The following is a 22,044-nucleotide window of genomic DNA, read 5'->3' on the forward strand; positions in this document are numbered from 1 at the left end:
AATCAAAACAAAAATTGTTAAAGATGCACTGTACTTTGTTTTATCTCAATTTCAGCTATTTTTCTGCATTTCATTCTCTATGGAAAAGGAAGCTTAGTGTCACTATTTGACTTCAGATTAATCGCCTAGTTGCAATGCTACTGGAAATTTTTTTGAATCCAAATAAATTCTAAACTTGTATTTTGGCCCAAAATTGCAGCAAGCTTGCTCCTGCTCTTGTTTTAGTAAAATGCCTACTGCTTTTTCCAGGAGCAGCAATTATCCCTCTTATCTCTTCAGTCCTTCAGAAAAGTGTGTGCAGCCTTGGAAGCTCAAAGTAAACGTTTGAATGTGTGTATTATCTCACTGAAGTCAGTAGGTTGTGTGGATACTAAAAAAAAGGCTGCATGAAAAGACAGCACGAAGATCCATGGGCCTCAAAAGGTTAAACAGCTTCACTAATACAAACACTGCAGATGGGACAGTCCTGAAAACAACAATGAAAACTGTATGTGCTTTTCCTTCCTAAAACTCCCTTCATGAGGGCTAATGCTTTTATTCTGCAGTAAGTCGAGAATTGGTGAGTAGACTTGTATACTAGTTATTATTTGAGTCTTTTCTACATAGATCTATTTTTATAGAAGAAAAAGTCAAAGGAAAGAGCCCTACCTCTCAGCTAGTGCCACTTCAGAAGCTTTTTCCTAACAAGAACTGAACACGGCTTTTCCTTTTTCATTTATATCTTTTAGTATTTTTAATACTGACAATAAGTTACTATGCACCCAAAATTTTCTGAAATTAAAACAAACTATCAGTGGTAGATCCCTATTTATAGAGGGAAAGAATACAGAAACATATTTAATTTACCATAAACAAGGGGTTTTGTACCATGACAGCAACTTTTAATGAAATTCATTTGTCATATAAATTGCGTCCTTGGGGATATCCCATAAAATTAATTGGGTCAGAGAGAGAAGGAAAAGAAATCAAAAACTTCTCAAAACTCCAGCAAACAATAGGCTTTAAACATAGCAGTATCAACAATCTCACTGTAAAGTTCTTCCCTCCACTTCCTCTAGTCTTCTTCCCAGGAAACCAAGATCATCAGATTGAGAATCATCTTGATCCACCAAGACCAAGATGATCATATAGATTCAAGAACACAATATTTCTGAAACTGAAAATTCTGCAAGCAGCTCTGTCTTTCCAAACTACAGACACCCTAGAAGAATTCTGAAATATAATTTAGTAAAGACGTTCATTGTGTCAATGTGGCTTTTAAGCACAAAGCTACAATTGCAAAATCTGGGCATGATACATTCATCACACAACACAGAAAAGCAAAGGGGAGGAGGGCAGAAGAAAACAATAAGAACTTTAGACAAATTTTAATACTGGCCAAACTCATCCTCAAATCAAAACTCTGAAGCTTTGCCTGTTCATCAGCTTCTCTAGAGTTTACGCAAAAAGGGATTTGCCTGTGTACTTTCCTGTACCACTCTGGTTTCATTTCGTGCAAGAAACAGGACTTAGCTTTTTTCACTCTTCTCAACACAGCTCACTGAATTGGAAGTGTTAATACACATGTACAAAATCCAACATATTTTCTGATCCCATTTGAAACACAGATCAAATTTTGCTCTTCCTGACGCCTGTGCACCTTCCATTGTAGACTTGAGTAATAAGGGCAGAATAAGAAGACAACAAAATGCAGAGGAGTAACCAAGTTGATGGTGCTTGATCATTAATGACATTAACAGACTGTGCTAATGGATAACTCCACAGTACAAATTTCATCTGGATCATGTGAGCGCATGAGATCACATTTCTGCCAGCCCTTATATGTGTTAACGTCAGCAGCGAGGAACAAAAGATAACGGATAAGGCATGGAGCTTGCTGGTAAAAGTCAACACATCAGAATGTATTTTTAAAACTGCATCAAAAGAATAAATTTATAATGGATCCACGCTTTGCGTTTCAAGGTGACAGAGTTCTCGATCTGGTACAAAGTTCCTAAAGCTCAATTTACTACATTGTCAATGTATAGCCTGAGGGGACAATCTGACTTACAGTATCTGTATGACTGGTGATGAAAGAACCTTGCTTGGCTTTTAGATCCCAAGTTTGGCTCAAGATAGTGCAGCAGAGAACAGAACATCTTTTATTTTACGTTGGGAGTTCACAGTATTCCTCTTCAGCACAGAATTAGGTTTCAGTGTGTAGAATTCTCACACACAGCTCGCTGATGGGTTAGAATTCACACCTTCAGGTTTTGGGGATATACTTCACACCCGTCATTGTTACTGCTACTAAAGATACAGATTACAGTGTCCTCATGTCATTGTAGCATCTGCAACAGAAATCTTTAGAAAATTCGGGAAAAAAACCCTGCCTTTTACGAGGTCACAGCATGTCTTATTCAGCCTTGGAAAGGCTTCAGAGTGCAGCAACCACATTAATTGGACATTACATGGACAGCCAAGTATAGCTGAATTACTGTGCAGTTTTTACTGTTCCTTGTCATGTTGTTTCAAAACACATTTCGTGCTTTAACCAGTCATATATACATATGGAAGCATTGCACAACACTGGACAATGCTACAGATCCACAGGAAATAATTGTTTCACAAACATGAAGCAATCTGCACAAATATAAATAGTGTGGCCCAAATCTGCTCTAAATTATGCCTGTGCAAATCCATGGAAGTCAACTAGTACCACTAACAGAATAAAACAGATAAGAACAAGTAAAAACATAAAATGTGGCTCTACTGTACCATTATTCACAGGTCAAAGCCTGCCAGCCTGTCATCACTTACATTCTCCTACTTTCCCAGCACAGCTTTACAGGAAATAAGAAAAATAAGAGTATCTGGGAACTTCTAGTTCTCTCATGCACTGGAGGACACATGTCCAAGAACATATGGACCTAAATGTGCCAGCATTCTACATCACTCTTATTTCTATAATGTTATTAATTTTTGTGGGTGGAGTCCAAAATTTTAATGCCATATTAGCACACAGTGGCTGTTTCTGTAATGCACATGTCACAGGGAGTGTATGTGTAGCAGTCCAAGTGTAGCATTTTAACTTGATTTCAAGTGATTTTTTCAATTGTAATACTCTCGAAAGATGAAGTATTCATGCAACTAGCAGGGTATTTCACAAGTTTTGCCTTCACAGTTTCATCCATCCACTTCAATTCTGATCTCCAGGTTATTATGCAATTGCAGATTTGGACTCTCCACACACAGCTGTTTCAAGAAATCATATTTTGCTCTATACTGCACAGTGTGTGACTTCAGGGTTGGTATTTTTAATGCTGAAACAAGCTATATTAGTGACGTATACCACTCTAGGCAAGAAGCAAGACTAAGAACAGAAAATTCTTTGCTCTGCTAACCACACCTGAATTTAAATCCAAATCTTCTCAAATGAAATAGCCTCTTTACCAAACTTGCAGGTATAGACAGATACTGTGGGTATCAGCCATGTAATCGCTCCAACTGGATACAGTGAGAAATGTATTGCCAAGGGCTTTTTGGCTATGAATCAACAGGTGGTTTGGCACTTGAGATTTCTACCTGTCTGTGGTTTTCATCTTTGGTTTCAAGACAGAAAATGAGACGATACCTTTCAATGCTGCATCTCAAGCAGGCTGTACAGGGAGCAAGGTTTCATTCCAACCAAATCTCTCTGTCTCTTGCACAGCTGAGGAAAACTGCCAACCACTGCTGCTCTTGCCATCAGCACGCGATGGAGATGTTAGAAAAAGGCAAAGTAAAGGGAGAGAAGAAAAAGGAAAGAAAAATATAAGTTTTACATAAACAAGCAGCTGTATACAATGACTACATCTGAGGACAACAAAATAAAAAGTACTGGAAATAAATAAACAAAACATTGGAACAGCGTAATCCAAGAGGGGTTTTTTTAAGTTTATTGGATACAGAGAATTTTTGTTTAAATTTCATTCCAAGAGACACAGTACTTTGAAAACATATGATAAACTTAAAGGGACAACATTAGAGAAACAAAGCTATCATAGCATCAAAATGAACTACACCATTACTCAGAGAGCAGCCTAAGCCCCTTCAACAAACACCCTGCAAAGCAGCAGAAGCACTTACAACATATGTTCTTGCCTGCAAGCAGCCCAGGGTGCAAGTGGGGGGTTTGGTTTTTTTTGTGTTTAAAGCCTTCTGCATGGGCCTAACTCTGCCTTTGTTGAAGGTAGTGTTAACACACATTGAATGCAGTGGGAACCAAATGCGGATAACTGCATACTTTGAAAAATCACACCCAATATGTTCAACTGATGCCATCATTCTCTGAGGACAAGTGTAGGCTATGGCATACTACAAATAATAGAGAGCAGCAGTCTAAAGTAAGACTTCCAGAACCAAGGAAGCGTATTTCGATACTTTTTCACAGATAATTGGGAATGTGCATCTTCAAAATAGTAGTTAAGAGCAGGTAAAGACTGTCTAGAGATCCTCACTGTGACAGAACTCTCAATGCCTTTTCATAAAATAAGAGTTCTTCAAAGCAACTCTCAGCAACCATTAAGAGAACAGCCAGTGAAACTACGCTTTTCAGATTAAAGTAAGAAAATGAAAGTCAGTGCCTCTCCACAGACATAGATGTAATGAAAATGACTTCAATACATCTGCTAGTAATCAAAATGGGTCCACATTCACCAGTGCACAGAAAAGTGGAATCCTAACGATCAGCAAGAAACTCTGTTTTGTCCCAATAACTGTAAAACCATTTCAGGAACTTGTATGTACTGATCTACCTACAGAACACAAGAACTGCGTGATTAGATTGCATTAAATCATCTATACTAATTAAAGACTGAGCTGAAGAAAAAATGGAACAACCTTATCATGAAGATATAATCCCCTGATGGGAAAGGGGCCCCAAAATATTCTATTCCTGAGTTGGAATTTTTTAAAAAAGCCAACTGGGTCTTTTTTCCACAAAAATTCAACTCTCAGATTACCAAAACAGAATTTTTCCATCAACTAGCAAGAAAAAGGAGGGAAAAAAAAAAAAAAAGACTAAAGAGGCTTCCAGAACCAGCAATTGAGAAATATTTGTTTTGCCTTTTCTTGGGTAAAAGTTATTCCCAGGGAAATTTTTTATTTCAAGAAAAGGAGATTTCTCTGAAAAATCACTCCAGTGGAAAACACCTGGCCATGGCTACAAAGCATAGGACCACTGGCCTCAGCCAGGGGAAGGTGAACGTCAAGGTCAGTGGACTGGGTCTGCCACAGCCCTCTTGCACAATCACGGGCAAAGCGCTTCCATTCTCCTCAACGTGATTTCTCCTCCAGCCTTTCTCCCTGCGTGGACTATCCACTCTTCATGGCAGGAACCGTCTCTCACTGCATACGCTGTGTGCAGCCTCTGTAACACCCTTTTTAGGTGTTTAACACCTTTCAGCACTGCAGTAACAACAGTGTTTTTCCCTCCTACAGCAGCTAGTTCTCAATACTGAGGCAAATACAAAAACGCAACCTATGGCTGCAACACACAGCTAATCAAATGCTATTGTATGCAATGGGGATGTGAGGGGGTGCTTTTTTACCGCAGAACTAATCAGAGTTTATACACACATAATCAGACAACTCTACAGTCCAGTCTTGTGATCTGCGTTCCAAGCTGCCAGAAATAAAGCAGGAAAGAAGGAGGGGGGGGAATCTCCTGTGTTCATAATGAAAGAAGAGCGATGACTGGACTAAGAGCTGATGAGGTTACAAGGCAACAGCAGTGCCATAAGTTGTTTGGGCTTAAAGCCAGATGTCTTGTATTTCCTTTGATTGTTTCTAAATAATTAATGGTATTAATTTAATCATGTGACCCACCCCCCCCTTTTAGTATTTGGCTCTGTGTAGTAACACTAAATATAAAGAAGAGAAACAGGACTGTCTATACCATGCTGAATATTAATGCTGTGTGTCTGGACTGCAACAACAGCTGATACTCCTGTTCATAACACTATATATCCACAGCACTCGCACAGTGTTTGCATGAAGTAGATCAAGTAGTAGTCTTCGTACACCAGCCATAAACCAGCTCAACTATGGCATATGGACACTGCATGTTTGAAGTAGTAAAATAGAGGGTACAGCTCTCTCTCCGCCCACACTAAGATGAACCTGCCACTACTATTTCACGTAACATTTTCTGGCAAGCTCCCAGTTTTCAGTCATGCTGGTTTGCTTGAAAGAAACACTCAGAGGAGACTCTGCTTGTCTTGCTGTTTGAACAAACAAAATAATCATGCGTCTTGAGCTAATGGTCCAAAGCTTAATGAAGATCATAGAAAAGAGGCTACCCGTGATGTGAGCGTTCCCTTCTGACTTACCCACAGAAGCCACTGCTGTTGGCAAAAGGAAATGGATTGTAAGATAATAAGTAACCCTGAGCTCTGGCCTAGACAAACCTTTGCTTGGTACAGCAGAAGTCAGTGCACAAAGAAAACAGCAACTACCAGAGGTAAAAATTTCACTTCTCCACAATTTGCAACTCCAGGACACTGGTGGGAACGGCACGAGGACCTGTGTTCCTGCACCTCTCTTGTTGGAGCTGCAAGTCTCGCAGGCACAAAGTAATCTCACAGGAATATTGTGAGCATTACGGTTGAGCACCAGGACTGCTGCAATGTAACAGCAGAAATCCTGAACAAATGAAGACTATTGAAGGCAGCTCCGTACTTCCTACATGCATATGTACTCAGTAAAAATGCCTGCCCATCCTGGTAGATACTTCGCAGTACTCTTACCTCCCTTAGTCAAGTCTCCAGTCCCACCCATCTTATCTATCCTTTTTTCCTACCACATTTCCACTCATCTGGAATCCCATGGAACGGGAACCTACCATCAGGCAGTATTACATGGGGTAGCTGTGAGGTAATGGAAGGGAGAAAGAAACCTGACAGCTTGGCGCAGACCCTCACTTTGTCCAGCAATGCCTCAGACATGCCTTCACAGATGTCAAAAGAAATTTCCAAAAATGTGCACAAAACTACCCTCACTAAAGAGTACCTGTGGCGAGTCAGAGAGGGATTGGTCAAGTCTTATTTCTTACATTTTATTGATGGCTCCCTATTTGGTTGTCATTCTGCACCTAGACTATTGGATCAAGACTGGCTTTATTGCATTCTACAATTATGATTCTTCAGCCAAGGAAAGTGAGCACCAAAGAGTTCTCCACTACAAAGTCTAGTCCTAATCTTCAAGGATTTAGTAGCCAAGGTCCACCAATCCTACAGGCATCTTTCTCCACTACTAACTCACCAAGCCAGTTGGGTTCATCAGAAGAAGTCTGTTTCATTACAGAAACATCCTATGGGATGTACACCTGAGCCTTTCAACTGGGACTGGGGCAAAACGAAAACCAGCATCATCCCTGCACACTGCAGAGAACCATCACCTGGAGGGAGCACCGTGACTGTAACATCAGAGTTTTTTTTCTTGTGGACACACATAAATGGAGAAAACACTAAATAACATCAGTTAAAACAAGAAGAGGAAGAGTAACATACAGAGAACCTTAAGTGACTCCTTCAGTTCCTACTAGATACCTACAAAAAGTGGCAACACCTACACAAGCAAGAAACACATCAGCAACACCTGATACCAGAGTACCCCCCTTGGAAGTCATTTACAGACCAGTGAGCCCTGTGGTTTTGAACTGGAACAAGAGGAAACTGCTTCAAGACAGGAAAGATCACGTAGAAACAACCAAATTGTTTGTGAGGCAGAAACACTGGAAACAGCCAGCAATACAGTTGAACAGCGTTTGAGTCTCAGCACTTCATGAACAGCCCCTGTGCTTACTTGCCTGTTTTTCAGGATTTTGGGGGGTGGTGGTAGAGTGAGAAGATTGCGTTTTTCCTGTGGCGACAAGGATCTCTGAAAGCATCTACATGTCAGACTTTGCTAAGAACGCAGCTTTTATTCCTTCTTCTGCTTTATTTCCCTTTAATGATAGCTTTGCAATGAATCCCATTTGTGAGTTGCTCAAACAAATGCACATTTTTCTTGTAAGCAATATCCTCCAAGATAGTACTACAACTGAAAATAAAAATATTAAGAGCTAAAAGGCACTAGGTCTTCCCCAGTGCCCTCATCTCCTCAGTGCACTGGATTGCTTGCTATTATTATATATGGGGTACCAGGCAGGGTACTTGGTATTATAAATATGTACTGTATTGAAATATATAGCCCAAGTCCCCAGGGCCCTACATTCTAATTAGAACTACAGTAGTGCAAATAACTGATTTATTTGGCTAGCTGACCAAACTGAGTACATTGAAAGAGAAAAATAAAACAAAACCAAAACCACAAAAAGCCCCCAACCAACCAACACCACCAAAAAAACCCCGCACACACCACCTAGGTGTTTAACAAAATGGGCTATTTTTTTGTGTTTGATACATTTCAATTAAAATAGACTTAGTTTCAGAACAAAACCAGAAACCTTGTTGAGAAACATTAAAACAACACCTTTGTCTTTCCAAAACATTTCTTTTACATTTTTTCTCAGTTTATTTTCCTCCTTAGCTTTGGATAACCTGTATCTGAGTCAAACAGTTTTCAGCAAGTAAAACATTCAACTCAACGGTTCACCCAGCTCCTAAATCTAAGGGCTGAACTGTGAGTTGACCAGCTCTCGCCCTAATGAAAGAGCAGGGAGGCAGGGGATCTGCATTCTTTTCTTGGTTCAGTCGCTGTCTTTGCATCCAAGGTGAGTTATTATTTTGTTTCTTATGGCTGTCTCTCTGTCCACACTTTGTCTCTGCCATCTTTGAGCATATTGGGGTTAGATGCACCTCCTACAGCATGTCTGTGCAGTGCCTAACACAATAGATTGCTCATCTCAACCGGGGCCTATATGATTTACTATAATATAAATAACTGCTCCACCGCAGTAAAATCTCTTTTTAATGCCAATAGTTTCACTTGTGTATATTTAGCAGCCCATCATGGGAACATCAGTTCTTTTTTAATTACTTATTAATAGAGGTAAAATATGAATGGACGACAAGTCTAGATTTTTCCTGCTTCATCAATTTCAGCGCTCAAAGAATGCATCAGGCTTACAGCTACCAGGAGCCAACAGGGACATGTACTGAATGGAGCCCGGAACCCAAGACTGCCTCAGCACTTTTGTACCCCCATTATTTGGGGACAAATCCTGTCACCCCTCCAGGGAAGGAGAAGCAGCTAGATTGAAAGAGCGGCTTAGTGGAAAGCCTCACAGGCAACCTCCAAACTCTCTGTGCAGAGCTTCAGGCACACGATTGCGACTGGTAGGAATGGGAAATGCAAGTCCAGTGGTGGCACAGAGGTGGAAACAGCCTGGGAGGCTGAAGGGAAGGGGTCTGCCAGCCTCTGTTTTGGAGACCTGTTGCATCTCGCAAGACCAGCTTGCTTAATAAAAAGATGACTCTAGGACTTGTTAGGAAATAAACAGCACAGAAATAGAAATTAATTCATCATTATGAGCTCTTCAACTTTGATGTACTCTTGGGGCTGGGGGTGGGGGTTTCAGAGCACACATGGCTGTCACTGAAAATAAAGTCAGTCACGTTTTTAAAACACTGGGGACAGAGCTGCAAATGTGCCCCATTATGTCTTGAGATGTACTCTCTGGGTACAAAAGGTGCGTGGGTTACGGTAAGCTCGTGTGTTACTTTGCTGAGATGGTAAAAGGCAGCACAAAGTACAGACTGAGAAAGAGCAAGTGCAGAGTATATGGGGTGATTATTCCCACCGCACAGGCCTGATCCTGGGTGCCCCAGCTATCTTGGGGTCCCACTGCAGCTTTTACCCCATGCTATTTGTCTCCATCCTTGGGGCTGCTGCCCAGCTCTAGGAGATGGTGCCGCCATCTCGCAGTCCCTGTGGCTGCGTCTCAGCCCTGGCCTTTTGCGAGGGGACTGCCAGGGGCGTACAGGCCACCCCTGTCGCTGGCAAGGTGATCACACTCTGTCCGAGGGCAGCATCCTCTGCATACGAGTGCCCCCACGTCATGCTAACGGAGCAATTATTACACTTAAAAAATAAATCCTCCTCTCTGCCAATTGTCTGTACTTACTGGCCATTGCTGCCATCTAGCCAGACGCATCTCTGATATTCACGTAAGCCTTCAGCCTGTTTATTTTCCCTTTTGCTGCTTGCAGGGATAAATGCAGCCCTTCTAACTCACTGCCTCTGCAGAGACATTTGTAAACTTTCACGGGGTTGGTCTTTTTTTTCCCCAACAGGTGACAAAATACCATATAACTACAGGTGCTTTGGGGACACTAACAGGAAAATGGAAATCAGATGCAGCTGCAGTTGGAGAAAGGGAAAAATCAAGATAAAGGCAGAAAAGAATGTTAAAATGAGCAAAGAAATGATTGAGAAGGAGTAGTTCGCTATTTTTGTTGCTGACTTACTCTTGCAAGGTAGCTCCAGCAGAATAATTTTGTCTAGTTTGTTATCACGTGAAATTTTGGCAGGTGTGACAAGGGGAAGGTGGAAAGTTTCTTGAAAAAAAAGTTTCTGGACACTATTGGAAAAGGATTAAGAAGTTGTTGACTCGAGCCAGCACTGCAGGACGTGCTACAGGTCACGGCTGAGGGGCACTGGCTGGTGTTCCTGGACTTGTGAAGTAGGGATGATAAGAATGTTGTTACAGAGGGATACTGAGTTCAGACTTACTCTTCTAAGCATTTGTTCCCAAAATTCAGTAAGGGAAATGTTCCTAATGCAGGGCTCACCCATGTCTTCATTTCCTTTTGGTATATATAGCATGAAATAGGATGAAAGAAAGAATATTCCAGAGAGACTTAGAAATGGAAACATTCAGATGGAGTTTCATGGTGTGCTATGATTCAGCTCTAAAAAGTCAACCTCAACTTGCAGGCACTGTGGCCATTTGCTTCTCTAGAAAACCTGGTTTCAGAACCATAGATCCAGCAACATAATAAGCAAGAGATGAAGCACAATAGGTGAAGAGAAAACAAACAGGACTGCATGACAAAAGATACTGACTGCTCTCTGGCCATAATGTTTCAACCAAATAAAAGGAGGGGGGAACAGAAATAAATATCAGTTGATCTGAATTTCTGTTACTGTGCACTTCCTATTCCACCAGAGGAAAGAAGAAAAAGCTGTATTTTGCTTCCTCGTCTTGTTTTTTTTTGTTTTTTTTCCGGAGGTTTCATGGGTAACCTAGAGTAATATTCAGTTGTGAATCCAATTTATGCAGTGGGACAGGATTAAAAAAGGAACAGAAGGTCTGGATTCTGAACCTGCTCTAACAGTTTTGATTTGAATACAACCCAAGTCTTGAAATGGCTTGTTTTCCACTTCTGGTTTGGAGCTGGTTGAAATATTGCCACAGTAGCACTTCCTGTAAATTTTTTGTCCAAGATTCTCATTTATTTGGAACTAAACTCTAAAGATTTTGGCACCGTGAAATCCAAACAAAACTCTGTTCCTGATTCAACTGGCCCAGGAGTCAACCCAAGCTTAATCCGGTTCTGGGTCCAAATCCAGCTTCAGCCCATTTCCATTGTTACATAGATTATGCCATAATACCACCTCTAGCCTCAGGATTTATGATGCCTCCTCGCAGGATGCATATTTGTGTGTAAATACATAAATCACATCAGATAAACAAAGAAGACATGCCAGAAAACAGGAGGGGAGGGAAGAGGAGAGATACCTACCAAGCAGTTTGCCTCTAAAGTGTTGCCAGTTGTGAAAGGACTCGACGTGCTAATATCCGCTCATTCAGACTCTTACAGACATGCTAAGAGCGTGACGGCTGGCAGGCAGTGCATTTAAGGGCTGTTACCGAGGCCCCCAAATATTGACAGAGTGCCAGACTCTGAGAAACTATTGATGTATGCAGCCGGCCGCTGCTCCAGACACCTCTCAGACAGAGTCTTTAAATGTCACAGATTAATGAATTTTCATGAAACAGAGAATGAGAGAAAGAATTAAAAAAAATATATCCCACAGTACCAACATGAAAGCACCTTTTATCCCTACACAAAATTCTGCCCTCAAGCCTCAAGATTCTTAATAGATTATAACAGACCATAAGTCAGCAGGAGATACGGGGTGGAGGAGGTTAGATCCTCTACATTATGCAGAGCTTCCTCAAAGAAGGCCAATATGTGCGATGCTCCTTTTTACTAAAACAAAACAATGAGGGTCAAGGGCCACTCTGATATCAGCTTCATTGTAACCAAACCCACCAGTTACAAAGCTTAAGGGGTAGAATTGGTTAAATGGTTTTTATTTGAGGTACAAATGGGGCCAAACTGCAAAGTTCAGATGTTGACTTTGAATGACCCTAGCTTTAGAGCCATTCAGATAGACAGCTGTACTTGGACCCTCTCTTAGTATTTGATGTTGTGCTTGATCTTATCCAAGAAATTGCCGAAGTTATGATACAACATTTTTATGCCATCAGATAAACCAAGTATGCTGATTATTTCTCCTTTTTCATTTATATCAGTGAACTCAAATATGTATGAAAGAACTTCAAATATCATTAAAATGTAATAATGCAAAATGCAGTTGGAGCGTAAATGACAAATCTATGCATAAGACATCACTTAAAGAGGAAGGAAGTGAAGGGATGATGTAGATGATGTATGCAGAGGTAAAAACAGGCCATTTATACCCAACTGTGTTAAAAATATGGCTTCAGTGAGACCCTCTGCATACAGCCACTTAGAAGCAAGGCTCCACGAGCCATTTGCTCCCTTGTTCCCAGAAGCACAGATGCTGATTCCCGCAAGGCTCAACTGCTCCCACCGCCCCCAAGCTGTCTCACAGGGTTGCTCTTCAATGCAACGACACCAAGTGGGACGAGCACCAATGCACCCGGCTCCTGGCCGGCTGCCTCCTTCTCCCTCAAAGGCACAGCTGTCCGGCAGTGCTGACAGAGAAAGGGAGGCTGCCATCATCACGATGGCCAGGCCTGTTGCTGGAAAATCCAGAGAGGCTGAGAGCATTCTGACAAGCAAAAGGAGCACCATATGAAAAGCCAAGCAGCAAGACCCTGTCCGTGGCATAGCAAGACCCTGCAGTTATCTGCTAACGTTTTTGCTGCAGAAAGATGAACATTCTTCACTAAAAACTGTTCTGCTAAATTCTTCTGTCTCTGGCCACACAAAGCTTTGCTGACCAGAGCAGCTATTGAATCGCACTGTAAGAACGGGGACTAGCATGAGCCATGATCAAGAGGAGCTTGTTTTCACATCATCTTGGTAGGTTGCCACATGCGGCAATCAACTGTATCATGGACTATGAGAGTCAGCTACTTGTGTTATCCACTCGTCGGTCACCCAAAGCATGTCTTCCCTACCACCACACATCCCGTGTCTGCCAGAGTTGCAGCAGGGTTTCCGACATTATTAGCCATAGCTCTACAAATGATCTGGATGAAGCATAATAGCAAGCAGTTATTCTCTGCCGACAGCCAGAGAGAAGATAGAGCACACATGCGTGCAAGAGTGGATGACACAAATGACTGATGAAGTACATGAGAAGGCAAAATGTCAAAGCTTTTCTATTCTGAGAACAGTCTCTACACAAAGAAAAAAAATCAATATAGATTTTCACACAGGGAACTATTTTACACATCATTGCAAACTTACTCTAAAACACTCAGTACTTTTTCTCTAGGACTCTTAAAGAGCCCGTCTAATGTTACTGCTTCTCTGCCCTGCCATTTCTCCTCACATGCCCCTTTTCCTTTCTCCTTTCTTCCTCTCTCTCTTTTGAAAAGACAGTAACTGAGGAGCTATCACAAAATACTAACCACGTGATTCATTCAGTCCAGTAGCACATCTTCAGCTGAGGCCAGCACTAGTTGTGCTGTAAAAAACCTCAGTACTCCCCTTTTACAAAAGCGTTCTCCTTTACCTCAGTAGAGATCAGCTTCAGTTTAAAGACTGAACTTGAGCGCCAGGTAGGATGATCCCCAAAGCACACAGAAAAACCCACATAGCCAAGCTATGGAGCTGTCCCTCACAAGGACCGATTACCAGGAGTCTCTGCAATACCAACAGAATTATTGTCCTTTGGGTCACTTCATGTCCTGAGTGTGTGGTAGGGCACAACAGACTCGTTGCAGGGCCCACCTGACACATCCCTCCCCAGGAGCATGATGTGTATCCCTGGGCAATGCAAACTCGATCTCCTCCAAGACCACCTCACATGGCAGGCAGTAACAAAACTTTCTCGGGAGATTTGTCTCTTTTCTGGAGGAACAGAAAAAGGAAGCTAAAATTTCTAAAACATAGCAAAACTCCAAGTAAGCATGTTGGGAAGGGAGCAAGCTGGGCAAATTTATAACTCACTGCAGGGCTAGGACACTTTTTTTCCAATGAGCCTTTGGCATTTTAACTAAATGAAGGGACTGAGTTAGAAGACACAACAAAGTCTTCCGACTTGTTGAAAGTTATGCAATAGTCTTCTCTCCTCGTCTTCTTTTGTAAATACTAGAACAGCTAAATCTTGTCCCTCCTCTATTTGCATGCCAAGGTTACAACAGCCATTTCAGTTCCATAAATTCTCCAAAAGTCTGGATAACAGAAGTGGGTAAAAATCTGGAAGAACTAGAAGAATGAATGGTAACAAAAAATTTGTCATAGAATAGAATAAAATAGAATATGCACACAAAATAGCAATTGCAAGAGAATGAACAGGAACATAGGCGTTACAGAATTAAAATTTTTAAGTCTGAAAGGGACCTTGGAAGTTCTTGAGTTCAATCTCCTTCGTGTGGCTTAGGATAGCATCAAAGGCCATCTCCTTTGTCTCATCTAGTCTCTTTGATTGTCACTGTATACTTTCCATCAATTAATTAATTTCTTGTAGTAATTTCTGATTACTGTTGTCTACCTTCCAGCTTTTTCTTTCCTTTCCTCTGTGTGCATCTGTGTGCATACATCACAGATCACAACCGGCTTGCACGCCCCCCTGTTTGTTAAAAGTCCCACCTCTTCTGCTGACTTACCGCACTCTTAATCAAAAGGGCAGGAGGAAGCCGTCAGGATTCATTCTTCCCCCCCTCTTCTTCTCTCTCCCTCTCTTTTTTCAAATGGCACAAATGTCAAACTTTGTAAAAGGATGTTTGGTGTAGCTGAGTTCAGTCATGTAACGTACAAAGTCGGTATGATCAAAAGGTTGCAAGGCTGCCCACTGCTAAAGAAGAGGGGAAAAAAAAAAGGGAAACGGGGAATCTCTTCTGAAGTGTGAAATAATGCGTGAGCCAACTGTTGCCACTGGAAACACCATGTCTATTAGCAGCAGCGGTGGGGCTGACACAGGAAAACCTAGGTCCCGATTCCAGCTACTCCGAAATTCAGGGCTGTTCTGATCCAATTTTCCACCCGTGAAGTAACAGGGACAGACATAGCTACGGAACTGAAGACTTTTATTATTTGTGCTTTGCAATGCTATATGGAAAATGACTGTATCTATGTGGAAATAATAGCAGTTGGTTTTGTAGGCAAAGTTGCTGAAACTAATCAGACAGAACACAGATTCACACATCAAAAGTACGTGGTCTCTCTGGTGGTTTTATACTTCTACCTCTCACCACAGTATTTTCATTCTTATTCTACCCACCACTGAAAAGGAGGACAAATTATTCCTCCCTTCTACATAACTAAGATTGTTATGATTTTGTGTGGCAACTGGTTTATAATTGCAGGGCGCTTCACTATTGCTAAATTGCACACTTGCATCTTCCTCTCCATTTCTGATGCAACACTTCTGGTTTTATTCAGCTGTCCTATTTGCTCCACTTTGCTGAGTCCTTGTGAAAACGTTCGCGTCTTTTTACCCAACGTCAGCATCAGAGAACACCCCAGCTATGCCATCGGCTCCTCCAAAACTCCTGCACTCACAGTGGCCTGAAAACTGGTGGTCAGAATAATCAGCATGAAGAATCTCTTCAAAAGCTGAGGCAGAGTTTCCCTGCCAGAAGATAACCCCCAAAAAAGTAGACAGAAAAGCTCATCGTCAATATCCATTTAATAGAAAAACGTTAATTATAGATAGCTTTCAGTCCCAGAACGGTAGACAGGAACTTGAGATTAATTCCCCCTATGACAAAGTATGTGAACAATAACCCAAATTTGTAATCAATACCCAGAGGAGAGAGCATCCAAATTGTAATAGGGATTTGGGATTCATTCCCAGAGGGCGTCATATATGACTTGGAACAGGTAGACTGGGATTAATTTTTGATTATGAAATATTTGAACAGCCATTTTTAACTTTTAATGAAGAGAGGATGTGGACACCACAATTAATATAATTTCTAAGTCTCTCCATCATATTTCACGACACAGATGACAGATCACAAACAGATGTTGGGGTCGTACACAAGTTAATGTGGGAGTGCCACCTAAAGGAAAGAGCACAGGGATGGGACCCTGGAGAGAGGCAGGCAAAGACCAGAGCTGCACTTGCCTCATTTTTAATAAAACTTGCTTATTGCAAATTCTGAATGGGAAGTAATTATTCTGTGTTTGCTGACTTTACATGGATAATTGTAAGTCGGAAAACATCAGTGTGGGAACGTTGCTTCTCTCTTACACAGGGAAAAAATATAAAGGTGTTCAAAGGAGAAATAACTCTCACTCTGAAGGAAAATTTCAAAATAGGAGTGCACAAGGCAAAATACACAGAACCTCACCATGTCCTGAGGGGAGAATATAACCCAAATTTCTAAAGTTCCTTAGCATATAATAAAACAGCTAATTATTTGCCTAGAATAAAGATAGCAAGTGAGCTGTGAATCTTACCCTTTTCTGTTAGTTTCTACAAAATAATTTTCTTTATGTTTTCCTCACAGGCCAATGAGTAATTTTAATGATTATAAGCTGCATCTGTAGCCATGTAAGACGACGCAAATTCCCTCTCTCTGTCTATTTTGCCATTTGTGAGTTAATGTAACAAACTGATGTTTCAGGATGCAGGTTGATCGTTGCAGGGGTCAGAAAACCTGACCTCCACGTCCAGCGTTCAGTATTGCTCAGTTGGGTAGATGCAGTACCCAGAAGGAAAATGTCCTGCCTTGAAACAACTGATGGTAGCTGCTTCAGAAGCAGACTAAAGATGAGATGAACCAAAAGCCTGTTTCACCTCCATAGATACCTTATTCCCAATTTATCTTTTAGACCTTGTAAAATATTTTAAAAGAAGCTCTGAATTTCTGAAATTGAAGATTTACCACTTCCATTTTACACCTGCTATGTAAAATTTTGCGGTCTTTCACTGGAAAGAGACAAGCCAGGTAGGGTTCCCTGTGAGGCTGCCCCTCTCCTCTTAAGCCCTCAGACCCACATCTACCCAAAGATCATTTCCTAGGCCTCCAGAATTATATATAAGCGCGCTGTCTCTGCCAGACCCTATTAATCATAAACTTCTCGTTTCATTTCAGTATTAAACTCATCTTGTTCAAATCTCTAATTTTCCACACTGACAGAGGAGTTCTCTATACATCATTCAGCTCTATTTCCTAGATACGTTCAGAATTACAAAATTCATTCAAGCCCATCTGATCTCTTCTCACTAAACCTTCTGCCTTCTACTGACTGACAGAGAAGAATTAGCCTCCCTCCTGTCAAGAATACGTCTTCTCCCCAGAAAAGTATGCGAAAACACATCCAAATACAGCCAATGACTCAGCCTGCCCTTGTACTTGTGTCTTTGCTCTACAGAGCAGCCGATTTTATGGAGCAGCAAGTCCCATTGATATAATATCAGACAGACTACTAATATTTCTAAAGTAAAAACAGCTGTAGCACTCCCTACATGGCAGGGTACCACATGCAGAAAGAAGCAATATGGATGAAGTGGTACCATCAACACCCCTCATTCTGGTGGAGGCGGGAAGTCTCACAATGAAGTCATGCTATGGAGCGACACTGCTGAGTCTAATACATCACAGGTCATTTTAAGTCATTAAAAAGTAAAAATTGCCAACCACAATTATCCTCAGTGATCCTGTCTAATATTAAACCCAGATGCAAATCTCAGGGTTGGGAAGAAAGAGCACGTCAGATATTCTCTGTTCTTTCCCTGCTGCAGCAATGTCATCCATCTCATTTCCAATCTAGTACCACAGCTTCTCTCCAGTTTTACAAAGACACTGCAAAGCTATGCCAGCAAAACAAACGATGGTACTGCTGGAGCAAACAGGAGATGGAACCAAAAGAGGACTCGAGCCTCTCCTTGTGTTTTTTTGGTGAGCCAGGCGTTCAGCAGAAACGATGCCTCCCCAGGAGATGCCTGCCACAAGAAGTTTGGTGCTCCACAGCTGGGAACAGCCCCTTTTCTCACTTAGGGCCAGGTGTCATTGCTTTAAGAAGCTCTGGCTCCCCAGCAGCAAGCTTCATCCCCGCAACATGACACAGGGACCTGCAGGGCCCTCCACTCCCAGCTCCACATCCAGGCTGCACTAGCTCTGCTGGCAAGTGAATCAAACCAGCTACGGCCGGGGATTCAGACAGACTCCATCAGGGCACGGTGTCAGATTAGTCACCTCACCAATTTCTGCTCCAGTATCCCCAAGTGTGAATTAGTTTTTGGCACCTACAAGTTAAGAGGTTGGTGGCTTTAGAAGCTCTTCATGTTAGACAGACAGATCAATATTTCATTTTAAGGAACACTCTCTGTTCTGCTATACTTTTGCTGATTTGAAAGAAAACAGACTCTGTTGCAGTATTTTTTGACTAAAAACTTGTAGAAGAAATTAAGTTACAGTCTTTTACAACCAGAATCTGGAAGGGTGTCCCATTGTAATATTTTCAAGGAGAAGTTGTGCATGCAGTATGTATGTGCATATGGTGTTTATGAATTGTTTTTTAACTTTAGATATTTTATTCATTTTTCCACATGGTACAAGTAGAACACACATCTCTGTTGGACAGACACCAATACAGTAACATAGCTTTAGATTTCAGGCACTCAGACTCAGCGGGACAAAAGGCTACCCTACTTCATTCCAGGACATCACGTCCTGAAATTAGGATGCACGCCATCAGGCAGTCAATATCTCACCAAAGAGACTCAGCCCTTGATACATTCAGTTATGCTAAATGAAGAAAACTGTATCCACTTCCAGTTATTCAAGACAGAGATAAGGACCATGAGAACTCTGTGTCTTGGCATACAACATCCTATTTTGATTTCACTGTATCGTGGGATCTGCTGTTATCCACAGTTTGTGGACTTCATTTTTTTTCTCACTTGCAGTATGCACACAGCCAACATAGTAACTTCAGTCATAACAAGGTTCAGAAGTCCGTAAAGCAGAGGGAATCACATAAGGAACAACATAAAAAGACCCGGCTAGAGCTTTTTTTAGGACAGAAATAGAGCACAGATGCTGCTGATACCTGCATCCCTAGCCCCCACCACCAGCAACACCAAGTTCCAAGTTCACTTCTCCCATTTGTGCCGTGCGCATGTGTGCAAGCTGTTCTCAAAGATTCATGGAGAGTATTGAATGCATATTCTCCAGGATAACTGCCTATGCAGACTGAGAACTGTAGTTTATTGCTCAAAGTCGGATGAAACGCAAGCATGAACAGCTTACCTTCAGACCAGAAAAGTCTGCCCTGCTACTGCAAACTGCCATGTCTAATAACTATATAAACCTTGTTTATTTAATTTCAAAGCTACTGTTTCATTTAAGCTGTTCCACGGTCTCAGGAATCACAGGATGGTGGCATTTAAGGAGAGGCAAAGATTTAATTGATTTTCCAGGAAAATGCTAGGTCCAAAACCAAAATAAAGTATCCTTTATAAAGAATGGAAATACCAATAATATAACTGTTTTTTATAGTTTAACATGGTGAACCATCATTCTGTTAAATGAAATGTAAGAAGGGACAAACTGGTTCAGAGAAAACAAATAACTATTAATTCTGTTCCCACTGGTAATTTAACACCTATCTCGCACCTCAAGGTCTCGGAAACACTGAGTACAAAAAATACTTCTTTTCCACTATCTGTCAAAAAAATGAGGATAAGGGAAACAAAGATTAACATTTACGTGCATGATGCTTTAGTTTTCAGATTTGAAATGCCTGTGCTGGGTATCTATAGAGCACAAAACTAATGATTCTTGTCCATTGTCCTACTTAAAGTCTCTTCTTGTGCCTGGCTTAAATTTGAGGTTTCCTGGCAATCTCCAATGAATGGTTAACCTCACTTCCCTGAGAAAAAGCAAATGCACCCTGACTTCACTCTTCTCTTGAAACAAGCCTACATGGATGAAATATATGAACCTCTGTCAATGCGGCTGCTGCTCTGTGCATTACTTGAATGTTAAAATAAAAAACTCATCCCCTCTCCCAGCAGCAGGGCAGCCCTGGAGCTGCGGGGGGCGATTTCAGCAGGGAGCAGTATAAATAGGAGATGTGCTGCAGTCGCGAGGATCGCAGGTGGTACAGTGCATTAATCTTCACATGCACCAGGGTGGATATCTACAGCTTACAAGTGGGAAAGGTCAGGTATGTCAGCTATGATGGCAACAAACGGCCTCACTAGCGAGCATGGGAGTGTTCACCTTTCTCTGCTCGCGGCCAGCGGATGCCTCTGGAGCCAGAGCGGAGCGCCAGCCCGGGAGCATCGGCTATTGCCAGGCATGGTCCCACCTCAGCTTTGGGGCTCCTGCTCCTTTCCCTGCATGTTGGGAAGGTGCCACTGACAGGGAGGGTGGTGGATAACGCTAGTATTTTGGAACCGCTCTCTTCCAAAGCCACCAAAGAGATTCATTATTTATAGACAGAGGGATGAAAACATGAAGTACATACGTGGGGCCTGTGGGGGGAGGGCCACTTACTGCCAGGCAGTAATTTCAGTCTGAAGTTCCTATGACTTAAATAGCCACTTGAGCTCTGCTCTCGCAGTTTACGATGTCAATAGAACCCCTAAATGAAATTACAGCCTTCTGATACGCAGCGGGGTAGCTTTTCTTCACCGTGTAATATACGCGGCCGGGAGAAATTGCACTATACGTGGAGTTTCACTAAAGCAGAGTTTATCATAAGAATGTTCTCGCTAAAATATGATTAGGCTTCTTGTTTGCTGGATAACACATCTAATGAATCAGGGTGTGCGTGATAGCCATGTTTTGTGAACACAGACATATACCCTGAGGTGAACTGGGCACTCCACCGCCTCAAAGCACCAGCTATTTCATTTCCACCGTAATTTGCACCTTCTTTGTTTTGCCAGCAGCACAGACCCATGCTAGCTCTGGAACTCGCCTCGGTTCCAGAAACTCAAAGCACGCACAGAGGAAAAAAACAAACAAGGCAGCAATGCGGGGGATCAACGCGCTCTATTTATAGGCTTTTTTTTTCCCCAAGCATGCCTGAGCCTGGCTAAATGTGACAGTTTTCCCTTTCTGTAGCCCTGTGAGGGCAGGAAAAAGTATTTCCATTTTACAGGTGGGTAAGTGAGACATAGACAGAGGTAAAGATCACACAGGGATGGATCTGGGATACAGATTCAGGTCTCCTAAAGCCTATTCAATTTCCCTCTGTTCTCATTCACCTATCCCCTTTCCCAGCCCAGGACAGTAAGAGAAACCTTCATTTTATCATTCATGCACCTTGCTATTTCTTTATCCTTTAGTCGAGGACATGAGTTAATTGTTCAAATGTTCCATGTCACAACACAACTCTGTAGCTGATAATCAGTGACCTGTAGTTAGTGGCTGCTTTACCTCAGTAACTTGCAGATCTCTTTTACTTTTGTAACTTTCCCTGTCACATGACTTAATTAAAAATCAAGTTTTGCTTTCTTTTCTGATTTACAGGAAGAGAAATTCAACATTGTAACCCTGGAAAATAAGCTACTGTTTAACTTACGGAAAAGACAGGCTTAGAAATATAAAACACTAGCCCCCCCCACCCCCAACCAAACCAAACCAAAACCAAAAAAGCCCAAACCAATCTTAAAATGAGCAATGCACTCAAAATGAGGCAGTTGCTTTTATGTACTTTTACTGCAAAGATT

General features: G+C 41.7%; 1 protein-coding gene across 4 annotated transcripts in view; it reads right to left on the reverse strand.

The window, feature by feature from the left end:
• The window catches only part of ZBTB20 (zinc finger and BTB domain containing 20), a 490,245-nt gene that overhangs the window by 162,803 nt on the left and 305,398 nt on the right, over positions 1 to 22,044 (reverse strand). For all 4 annotated transcript variants that reach the window (XM_071809214.1, XM_065849469.2, XM_071809203.1 and 1 more), the window contains one exon: positions 3,614 to 3,714. The gene's annotated coding sequence lies outside the window, so the exon portion shown is untranslated. The remainder of the gene's footprint in view (positions 1 to 3,613; positions 3,715 to 22,044) is intronic.

Source organism: Patagioenas fasciata, chromosome 1, assembly GCF_037038585.1.
Source record: "Patagioenas fasciata isolate bPatFas1 chromosome 1, bPatFas1.hap1, whole genome shotgun sequence".
Classification (NCBI taxonomy): Eukaryota; Metazoa; Chordata; class Aves; order Columbiformes; family Columbidae; genus Patagioenas; species Patagioenas fasciata.